The sequence below is a fragment of the Choloepus didactylus genome, chromosome 1 (assembly GCF_015220235.1).
Source record: "Choloepus didactylus isolate mChoDid1 chromosome 1, mChoDid1.pri, whole genome shotgun sequence".
In the NCBI taxonomy this organism is placed as follows: Eukaryota; Metazoa; Chordata; class Mammalia; order Pilosa; family Megalonychidae; genus Choloepus; species Choloepus didactylus.
Genome location: NC_051307.1, coordinates 197,367,594 through 197,379,541, shown reverse-complemented (window position 1 = coordinate 197,379,541; position 11,948 = coordinate 197,367,594). Strand labels below are relative to the sequence as shown.

The 11,948-nt window shown below is 43.6% G+C and overlaps 1 long non-coding RNA gene across 1 annotated transcript; it reads left to right on the top strand.

Annotated features, from left to right (window-relative positions):
- The first annotated feature begins 3,462 nt into the window (after positions 1-3,462).
- On the top strand, positions 3,463-8,726 carry LOC119528455. Its single transcript, XR_005215732.1, has 3 exons — positions 3,463-3,708; positions 4,509-4,659; positions 5,376-8,726. It is a non-coding gene; the product is annotated as an uncharacterized LOC119528455 (long non-coding RNA).
- The last annotated feature ends 3,222 nt before the right edge of the window (positions 8,727-11,948 follow it).

Below are 11,948 nucleotides of genomic sequence, written 5' to 3'. Positions count from 1 at the left end.
TTGATGTTCAGCTACAGTAAGATATAGTGGGAAATTCCTCACCCCATGGGGAGAGTGATCTTTTCCAAGGGAAAGAGTAGGGACATGGGGTGTAGAGACAATCAAGGGAGGCTCATGAAAAGGGCTAGGGAAACTGGGTGGAGAAAGTAAGGGACCCCATGTAGGGCAACCTCGTAGGACACCCTCCAAAGGTCTAAGCAGAGTCCTGTCCCCTTTAAGAAAATCTAAATTAGCTAAACTGGGGCTTGAGCTAGCTAAAGAATTGTTATACCCCCAGCACTAGCCACCTTGGCCCCACATATGCAGGGACTTTGCTTTGTTAGGCTCTATATTCCTGGAAAAGTCAGAAAAGATGCTAAGGGAAGCTGTAGAGCCAGTCTGATGAGTATTGACCACAAAGTGACATGAGGGAACTTTCTGGGTGAAGGCAATGTTCTGAGTCTTGATGGGTGGAAGGAGCGACACATAGGGGAAAACATTTGTCAAAACTTATTAAACTGTACACTTAAAATGTGTGCATTTTATTGCGGGCAAATTATACCTCGATAAAACTGACTTAAAAAGAAAAAACGACTAATGAAGACATCCTGTCTTTGTAAGATAGTTTGTGACTGACTCTAAGCAATGCCTGGTTTGCAGAGGCCTGACTTCACTCTCCTGCCATTTTCAGTTTCTATTTGAAATGCAAATACTTTGAGAGACCTAGTAGAGAAGAAGGCTTTCCTTTAATCACTTTTAAGAACAAAAAACTAAGATAGATTCATGGGATTAGCTGACCAATTGCCCTTCATTTCATCCGGCAAAAATCAAAGAATTGTGAAAAAATAGAATCAGAAGGAATGTAAATGATTATCTAGTGACCAATCCATTATTTTACAGAAGAGAAACTGAGATCCAGCTATGGGAAGGATAACTGGGGAAAATGTGCTCTTCACTGAAGATCCTTTCCAGGATTCTTTCCAGTTCAGGGTCAGATCTATCCAGAAATCTTCCTCACTTCCTCTTGAATGGCAGCCCAGTGACATTTCTGTACCATAGGTACTTCCAATAATGAAAATTTTAATAATCCTTTTTTAAAAATTTCTAGTGTCAAATCACTCCACTCTAGGATGAAGTTGTATTTTCAATTACATTTTCCTTAAATAACATGGATAACAAGGTCCTTTTGAGATCATAAAGACTTTGTCTTTGGTGTTTTTAAAAAAATCAATCTAATCTATTTTCTCTGGGCCAGGGTCATTGATTTTTAAGATGAAAAGTTACACCTACTGCAAGCAAGATGCTGCAAGCATAGATTTCTTGCAAAAAAAAATGGATTAAGATGTCTCTATTTGTCTTCAGTTCCTTGCCAAGGGTTGAACAATAATTAAACATGGCATCACATCTGCTTTGGTCTGCAGGAAGAATTTCAGTGCTGGAAGCACTAAATAGTGTGATATTTATCCTGTTGGCTATCCAATTCATTTATTTCAATTCACTCTTACTGAACACCTACTATGTGCAAGACACTGTGCTAAGTGCTAACGGGAAAAAATAAATATTGTCATGTAAAGCGCTGTGAGGATTCAGACACATGGAGGAAGAGGGGGTGGGTTACAAACCTTAGGTGGCAGCATTCGCTCATTCATTCTGCAAGCACGTATAGAAACAGGCACCAAGCTGGGTGCTAGATGTCTTGATTCCATTAGAGGCTTTCTTGAGCTTGTAAGACACCCTAAAACCAGAAAAGAAATGAATGTGGAGCTGTGGCTGGAAAGCCCATAGTAGGAACAATGAAAATGTTTTGGTAATAGATGGTGATGGTGGTTTCACAACATTGTGAAACATAACTAACAGCACTGAAATATATTTCTGAATATGGTTAAAACTGAAATGATAAGTTATATATATGATAGCAGAATTAAATTTTTTTAAAAATCCATGGAACTACACAAACAGTAAACCCTAAGTTAAACCATGGACTACAGCTAATAGTACAATTATTAAAATGTGTCTTCATCAGTTGTCAGGAATGTACAGGCAAGATGTTAACAACAGGGTGGTATATGGAGATCCGGTATTTTATACATCATTATTCTGTAAACCTACAACTTCTCAAATTAAAAAAAAAAAAAAACTGATGAGGTTTCTTTGCCAATTTTTATTCAGTTTTCCCAATTCAGAGCTTTTGTTCCTAGCTCTGCTCCCAAGGCAACAGACCATATTGCAGGTTATTTATATTCACAAACAAGCTACATCAATCTATAAATTAATTAAAACATATTATAATGATTTCTCAGCAATATTCTTTAAGGAACAATTTTAATTTCAGATACTGAAAAAGAAAACCCTGCACTCTATCATGATCCTCAGGATTGCTGATGGCCTGAGCAGCTTGAAGGTTATCAATTTTGCTCCCATAAGAGACTGAGCCCAAATCTCTGCAAAGAAAACTACTGTTTCTTTAGGAACAGCAACCTGGTATTTTCTCAACTGAAGAAAACCTACATCAGGGCCACAGGCAAATAGAAAGAACCAAACAGACTCAGTTGGGAAGGGTGGCACTGCCACACAAAGTACTCTGGGACACTCGTGATCCGTCTCATCACAGCCAGGGGCAGTGGGCACTTCTAAGATGTTTTAGTCCCATCTCAAGTTCCTGAATAGACCTTTTCCGGGTCTCCTTTCCCAAGTTCCTTGAGGACCCAAAAAGTCAAGAAGAGTGTCTTGGAAGATCATGCTGTGCTGGGGGTGAGTCTCCACGGAGCAAACTGTCCACTGTGCTTGACCCCTCTCTCAACAACAGCCAGTGAGATGCTGAATAAGTGATGGGGTGAGGAAAGGGAAGGAAGTCAATGTGCCTGGTCTCCTCAGTTGGTCAAATTCTTCCAGAAAATTCCATGAAGGAGCTCTTGCCACAAGGGGACTATGAAATAAAGGACTGCTGGTGCCCGGGGCACATGGCCCTCCCAGATATCCTCAAGGGCTACCCAAATAATGGCAACCCCCCAAAAATGGCCCATCCGAAGATCCTAGTTAACCTCAGCCTCCACTCTCTCCCAGAGCTTGATTATAGTTTATAAAGTAAGCTTTGGTCTGGGGCTCTTAAATAAGGGCCCCAAGGCCAGACTCATCATTGCCTGACCTCCATCTCCTCTCACAAGGGAGAATGAGGCACATCTTGAGGCCCATTTTCGCACCAGCTGCCCCTTCTTTCCACTTTGCTTCCCATTTCCAAGCACTGTTTAAAATGGGCCAGGGAGTGGACAGTGGGCCAAAAAATGCCTAGAACAGAGATGGATAGAGGGTGAAAAAGAGCCACGAGACTTGGGAAAGGAAAGTTGGTGAAGAAGGAAAGGAGGAGCGTGCGAGGACGTGGTGGGGGGAGGGGTTCGGGGGCGGTGGTTGGAGAGCCGGGCGGACGCTGAGGGCGCCTGGCGCGGCCGTTAGTCTCGCGGTCCCGTTAGTCTCGCGATGCCGGCGATACACTCGCGGGAGGGGCCGCGCGGCCGCCTATAGGAGCGTGGCTGGCTGCGCTTTCTGGGGTCGGTGGTCTTGGGGCTATGTCGTCTTGTAAGCGCGAAGGAGCTAGAGGACTGGGCATATGCTTGGGGACCGGTGAGAGAAGAGTCCGGCGGCCGGTGGCAGCTGGGCCGGAGCGGAGACGGCGGCCCGAGCTCCGACCTTCCCCCTCGGACGCCGGGACCCCGCCCCGCACTCGGCGCTCGGGTGCGCACGCCCGGCCTCCCTCAGGCCCCAGGCCCACAGGGCGGAAGAGCACCGGGATGGGGAGACCGTGGGCTTGGCCTTGCGGGGCCCCCAAGCACTAATTCACGGAGGCCTCCTTGTGGGGAATTGCCCGCCTTCGGAGATCTCCTGGGATTGGTGACCGGCTCGGTAGTGGGGATCCTTGGGCCCTAAGCAGAGTGCAGATGCCCATTAAAACCAGGTTTGATGCTTCCAGTATGTGAGTCAAAAAACTGCTAAGACCCAAACTAGGACAAAGCGGGTTAGAGAATGAGCCCCGTGTATCCCTGAGACTCTCCAAGGGATTGCCAAATGAGTTTCTACTCAATATTTTCACCGCTGAGGGCAAAAGGAGTTTGTTCTTTCAGACGGCTCCCGCACCTCCTCTCGTCATGGTTTTGGCACTTTTTCTTCTGGAGCATGCATTTGCCCCACTGGGGCTCTCCCAACCTCCCACAGTTAAAAGAGCCCAGCTAAAAATTGTGTGATAGGATAGCATGGCTTAAAGCCCTAGAACCACGAGGGTTATTCAGCAAATGCAGCCTCCGTGCTGCTCAAGCTAACTTGGTCCAAGTAAGAAGTGTAGAAAACTTCTCAGGCAGCTTTTTGTTTTCTCTTTGAGTTCAAAGTTCCTTTAGGTCTAGTCCCTTCTAGAAGCATTAGTTTTCCTAACTGGTGCACACTACTTCCACCCACTGGTTAAAAGTTAAGCTGTTAACTTTGATCTCTTAAGTCTCTGAAAAGTCCCTCATTATTTGTTCCTTTGTTTTTCTCCTTGAAAGGCCTGTGTGTTTCTAATTTGATGATTGTGCAGAGAACCCAAAGTGGAGTCCTGGGAAGAGTATGGCATCCCAAAGACTGCTCTGAGACTGAGGGCCTGGTTCCTAGCTAGAGAGTCTACCTTACTTGCTTCCATCTGACACAGGAAGGAAGGTAAGGGTGAGACTTGACCATCTGTGACTCCCTTTCCAGCCCATTCTTAGAAGGTCAGCTTCTAGACTTCATTCCCAAGAGTAGATGTCCCTCTCCTATCCTTCCTGACCACTTCCTCACCACTCATCTGTGTGATCTTGCTGGTTCCCCCCCACCGTTTCTCTGCTGCAGTCCCCAACACCTCCTCAATTCTCTTTTCTCTTGGAGAGATGGTTGTAGGTTCAGGTACCTTTCAAGGGCATAGAACTCCCAGTTGAAATGAACTTGGTCTCCCCTTTTCTCTACCTCCTAAATTCCTATTTCCGTGGGCTTTGTTCCCCTCTGATGTTCTTAACTCCTCTTTCCTTGAAATGATCAGTTTTTCACTGTCTCTCAATTTGTCTCCTTTTATGCTCTGTACCTGCAGTCTTTCCCTCAAAACTGCCTGTTTCTCCCATCCATACAAGTGTTTTTTTTATGCTCAGCCAGTCTTGACTCATTTAAAACTTATTTTGCATTCCTATAGAAGTTTTAGTGTATTTCCACTTTATATGTGAGGAGAAATTTGTATGAGTTGTTCACAGTCACAGAGCAACTAGAGTCAGAAGTGGAACTCTAGTCAGGAGATTGGTCTATACCTCAGCTGTCTGTACTGAAATCTTTTTTTCTCCTCCTCTCTTGGGAAATTTCCCTTCATTGTCCTGTAGTCTTTAATTTCTGATCTTTTCCTTTCGTAGGATGAATCCAGCACCTTGGCGACAGACTCAGGAGTTCAAGTCATGGAACAGGATAGGACCTGACCACCTACTGTCTGTGCCCTGGAGCCAAAGACTGCCAAGGACTTACCTGTTGTCAAACAAAGTTGGCTGTGTTGACTTGTTGCAATGAAGGAGTCTGTATACTGTGGGGAAACATGGGGCATCTCAGTGAGAGGGTGTTAGAAGGGACTTACAAAAGAGTTTGGGCTTGTGTTAGGTGACTTGGGAGAAGTCTCAAAGAGGTCAGAGTTTGCTCTAGTTTGGATGCTGTTGGGAAGCAGGGGCAATTCTGTGATTAGTTATCTTAATTTTTATATAGCAGGAGGAAGAATGCAGCAGGCCTAAAGCTGTGACTTGTAAAGAAATAGTCACTTGTGTTAGCTGGGGGATGTTTGGTGATTTTTTTGTGATTTACCCAATGACCTTGTTTTTGTCTGTGCTCATACATGATTATGGAATGTTCTAGTTTTTGTGTGACCTCATCTGATGTTGGTGATTTGTGAGGTTGGCTATGTTCAATAGGAGAACATTGCAGCCAGCTGTGAGCACCAGGCCAACTCCCAGCTCTCAGGGACTACTCTATTTCACTACAAATGCAAAGCCTTGATCCTCAAGTTTCAGACTACTCTATACACCAGTCTCATCTCTTCCTGTTGGGATAAGGATAATCAGATTTGCAGTCCATCCTTAGGAGAACTGCCTGAGAAAAACATGGATAGGGTGATTGTACATTCCAGTTTTCTGGTATAGCCCTGATTTTAAATAATTACTCAATTACCTTGGATATAGTTTTGCTAAATACTGTATTTCATATAATTTTTATTAGCAAAGGGTATTCATTACTCATCTGGTCCTCTGAGAAGCGGACAATAAGATGGAATTAGAAGTACAAAAAATATTACTGGGGAAAACAACTGTGAAGGTTCAAAGCTTCAAAGGCCAAGAGTAGGCAGGGAGAGCCTTCAGTCTGTGATATAGGTCAGATAACTGTGAAAAGTGAGGGAAAGAAGGAACTGGGTAGGAAGAACCTCAGACCTCAGTATAATTCTGAGAAAAACTTGCCAGGCTTCTGGGAATTCCCAAGCTAAAGTTTCCCATTAGAAGAAGAGTTCAGCACTTGGGCCCCCCCTATGCTTGGTTGTTGCCTGAGGCAGCCAGGGAGAGGGTGGTCTCAGCATCCCTGGGGATGGCAGCCAAAGCTGTCAAGTCAGCTCTGCTCCCTGCAGCAGGTTCTGTTAAAGTGATCTAAGTGGCATCCTCCATGGCCACTTGGTACCCTCCATGGCCACTACAGTCATAGGTTTCTGCAGGGGTCAGTACCGCTTTATTTTTGGTCATTTGAGTCAGTTCAGGTCCTCCTGAAGCAGAGACCAAGACGGGATTAGACATGCAAGAGATTTATCAAGAGAAATGCTTATGAAGGATAAAGGGAGAAGAGAACAAGAGAAAAACTTATATAAATGTAATTTAAACTGTGTACAGTGAATGAATAAATATGTCATGTTAAGTGACAGAATTGGAATTTGAAGCATCAAACAAATAAGGTCTGCCTGCACTGTTTTTGCATGATACCTTTCTGTGAGGGGCTTCTCAGATACCCTCTATCTCAGTGGTTCTCATCGTCTCAACTGGGGTTGATTTTGACTCCCAGGGAACATCCAGCAATGTCTGGAAACATTTTTGATTGTCAAAACTGGGGTGGAATGCTACCAACATCTAGGAGATAGAGGAGTTTCTGTCTCCTTCTGGGATCATAACTGATTCTGGGTGCAACTTATTCCCAAGGGGAGTAACAGAGTTGAACACAGGTCTGCCATAGGTTTGCTCTTTGGCTTTTGATTCAGGGCCAGTGAGCTATGATTCTATCACCTAGGAATAAGCAGGCAGGAAGGCACATGGGGCATAGTACCCTTCTAGGTCCAGGCTCTTAAAAAAGAACTAGCCTGTGAGAGGACTGATTCAAAACAAAGGCCAAATACCATGACCTAGGGACTAGGAATTTGTTGAAAAGGATCTAGGGCTTGACCCAGCTACCCAGTTAAAAACAAGCTTCTCCTACATAAAGACTCATGGCAGCAGATTCTAGGGAACCAGGTGAACAAGTCATCATTACTTCTTTAAGATCTTTTAATTTGTCTGCCCACTAACTACTAGTTCTCTCCTATGTTCAGGCTTTGGGTCTGCAATGGCTCCATGGCATAAACTGCTAGTTCCCTACCCAGTGGCCATTTACCCCTTTTTTCCCTTAAAGAAGTTTAATTGTATTTGAGATGCCAAGGTACCAATCTAAAAGGTTGCACTTAGCCTTCCTTGCAGCTAGGCATTTGACCAAGTTCTGACCTATAAGATATAAGGAAAAGGGAAGGCTCCTTAAGGAAGCTGACAAGACCTTTCTTGCACATTCTCCTTTTACTCTTACTTGATGTCTGGAATGTGGATATAATGGCTGGAGCTCCAGCAGCCATTGCAGACCATAAGATAACATCAAAGATGGAAGCCCCTCCATAGGATAGTAGCACAGAAAGATAAAAGGGAGTTTGATCCCCTGTGACCATGGAGATGTTATCCCAGCATTAGATTATCTGTCTATAGATTTCTCTCTTGTTTAAACCCCTATTTTAGATTTCCCATTATATGCAATCAAACCTAGTATTAACTGATACAGGTACCTACTTCCTACTGATATTAACTTCTTGTACCATGTTTCTCAAGTTATATTAAACAACAACCAGTCTGATTTCAGCCAGTCCTGAGTATTGTGCATAGTACTACTGCTCAGTGGTTAGAACTTAAGACTGAGGCAGACCATCCAGAGGAGCTATTCTGTGGCTAATAGGTGTCTTCCAAAATCCTGAGCTGGTAGGCAATTGGCTTCACCTAAGCCAGCTTGTTTTCTACCATTATACATTGTGTTCAACTGGAGATCTCTAAACACTACCAATGCCCAGCCCCACTTCCCAGAGATTCAGTACAGCCTGAACATTTTTAAAGTACCCTAAATGTTTCTAATGCCTGGCCAGGTTGGGAACCACTGAGGTAACCTTAAGTATGGCCTGAGCAGTATTAGTTCAAAGCCAACTGCATGGCCTGGCTATCTTCCCAAGAGAATTGTCTTTCCAGTACAGTAAGAAAATGGTTCTCAGCTAAGTACACTGTGGTTTTTACCTACATAAGTAAAAGTTATGGCATGATCTTTTAAGTGTAGTACTGTATTAGTCAAGGTTGTCTAGGGAATCAGAACTGACAAGAGATGTCTGTAAATAATGTGAGATTTTTATAAGAATTGTCTCACAACTGGGGGGATGCACAAGTCCAAATTCCATAGGGCAGGCTGCAAGCTGGGAAGCCCAGTTGTGGTAGTTTGGAGCTATTATGTATCCCAGAAAAGGCCATGTTCTTTCAATCCATTCCTGTGGGTAGGACCTTTTGGTTAGGTTATTTCGGTTGAGATATGACCCAGCTAATTCAAGGTGGGTCTCAGTACTTTCACTGGAGTCCTTTATGAGAGGATAAAACACAGAAAAGGCCCAGAGAGAGTTGAGAGAAAAGCCCTGGAGGAGCTAAGAGAGGATCCACAGAAGCTCAGAGAGGAAACCACTGGAACCAGAAGCTGAAAGCAAGGAAACCCAGGAGTGAAGGACAGTAGACATCAGCCAAGTACCTTCCCATATGACAGAGGTGTCCCAGATACCAGCAGCCTGTCTTCAGAGTCCAGGTACCATCCTGCTGATGCCTTGAGTTGGACATTTTCATGGCCTAAGAACTGTACATTGTAAGCTAATAAAACTCCATTGTTAAAGCCAACCCATTTCTAGTGTACTGCATTTCTGGAGCTTTAGCTTTAGCAAACTGAAACACCGATGAAGGTTTTTGATGAATTCCCCAGGAGAAGCTGGCTGGCTGAAGTAAAGATGGAAATTCTCTCTTCTAACTGCTGAAATCATCACTTCTTTTAAAGCCTTCAACTTTAAAAGGATTGGAAGAGACTTCTCGCACTGTTGACGGCAATCTCCTCAGTTGATTGTAGATGTAATCAGCCATAGATGCAATCAACTTACTGATGATTTAAATCCAAGAAATGTCCTCACAATAACAGACCAGTGCTAGCTTGATCAAACAATTGGACACCAAAACCTGACCAAGTTGACACATGAACTTAACCATCGCAGGTAGTCTCATTTCCATTGCTTTTTCATACAGTAACATTATCTTGTGATCTTCATAACAGTGTGCCAAGCAGTGGGCTAGGGGCTTTACACATTCAGTCTTCATAACATCATTGTGAGGCATTATGCTCACTTTATAGATGGGGAAATGGCCTGAGAGAGAGTAATCCTTGCCCTGCAATTAATCAGAGGATAAAGCTGGGCTACAGTGGTTCCCAGTGAATGGCCTTCTGCTCTTCACCTCCCAGCGCACATCCTCTCGTCACCCCCAGAAAGTTGAATTGACTGGTGGAAGCAGGGTGGATGGTAGCTTTAAGATACGGATTTCAGGCCCTTGTCTGTTCCCTTCTCCAAACCTTAGAATAATCCACGTGTGATTTGAAGAGCATATGGTGACCGTAGACAAGCCAACCATGGCTAACGTGAGAGGGTATGAAATTTGCCTTCAGCTTCTGTCTGTGATCTTGGTTCTGTTGCTCCATTCTCCTATTTCAAATTGTGCAGATGAAGAGACCACAGTTCAGAGCATGTGCCACAGGACTAGAAAATGATAGAGCTGGGATCCAAATCTAGGGTTTCTTCCTGACCTAGTGTCATTGACATTAATAACTTAGACCTGGTTTCAGGTTTCCTGGTTAAACTTCGTAATTAACTGGAGGAAATCCTAATCTCCCAACTTAACTTTGACCCAGCTGTTTGGTTTGCATTTCTTCATCTAAAACACATTTTCCTACTAGTATTGCCCAATTCTTTTCTCTACATTGCAAAACAGGAGAGGTGCTCTGAGGGACAAATCCAGCCCAAGCCCTTTGTCCTGGGGTTCCTTAAGATGCCCGTGTCCTGCCAGGTAGTGCGTGCTTTGAGAGCAGAGTCCTGGCTGACTGTTCGGCACGTGGTAGGCACTCAGTACTAAATGGCTAGGTAGAGAGATGGTCAACTTGAATTCGCATAAAACAAATTTCTAGTAACAAAAGTGAAATTCTTAGTTCATTCTCTAACGTGCTGCATGTTCTTGGCTGGTCACTTAATGTCCCTCTGCCTCAGTTTCTTCACCTGAAGTTTGGATTATTCTTTGAGATGTTTCTCCCAACTGTCTTCTCACATTGCATGAAACAACAGTGCATTCTAGTGGGAAAAAATGGTTAGTTTTGTAGGTTGTGCCATGAATTTTAACTTGAAAGATTGATAAACCATGCTCTTAAATGAGTCATCAATGAAAAGCAGAGAGGGCCTCAGAAATATCCCTAGGAAACTCTGAAGAAAAAGTAAAATGTGTTTTTACAGGATTACTCCCCCCCCAACCCCAACCAATCACACGCACACACCAATACACTTCTCTCTCAACTCCTTTTTACGAACCTTTCTTCCTTTTTCTTTACCTCCATGCCAGTCAGCTGTGCAATCACATTATGAACCTTAAGAAAATTTTAAGATTCAGGAAGGACTCAGTGTGTAGCTGATGGCATGTGAGCTTTGGAGCTCAACAGACCTGCACTGGGATTCCGGCCCCATCACTGAGTGTTCTCAGAAAAATTATCCTCTCTGTAATACCTCCCTTTCATGTTATAATGAATTCTAAATGAGATAACTTCTGGATTGTTGCCCAGCATATAATAAGGGGTTTCTGGGTCATTGCCCAGCACATATTAAGAGATTAAACATTGTTAGTTTTCTTTGCTTTTATCAAGATCTGCATTTTCTCTTAGCACAGTCAAAATCAAAGGAAGAATTCTCAATTAATGCCATTGGACTATTTACTAAAAAATGGTTAGAATGGAAAATTTGATGATATATATATATAACCACAACAAAAATTTTTAAAAAGAAAAGAAATTGATGCCAAAATCAATTAGGTAGGGCAGGATGGGGCAGGTGCAGTTATCACCTGGAGATTTAAGGCTTCAGGGACACACTACGGAGAAAATATTTTCAGATGAAGCAGAGATGTGTATGCCATGTGTGTTACATGTGTGGGAAGAAGGGAGCAGTTGACAGCCCTCAGATCATATTCCATGGGTCAACTCTAACCAAAGCTTGAACCAGCCTTTCTCTGCTGTACAACTAGTGGTGATGCACTAAAGGTTATGGTTTAGGGTGGGTGGAAGAGACATGGGAGAAGGTAGGGGGACCAGGAAGGATGCTTGTTGGATTGGTTCAAGCAAGAGACTTAGGCCCAGCAGCAGTGAAACTAGAGAGGAGGGGACAGAGCAGAGAGTTAATTGGGAGGTTGTATTAGTCAGGGTTTTCCAGAGAAAGAGAGCTGACAAGATCTGTATATGTAAATATAAAGAGATTTATTACAGGAATTGGCTCACATGGTGTTGGGGATTACCAAGCCCAAATGCCATAGGGCAGGCCACAAGTTGGAAATTCAATGAACGTGCAG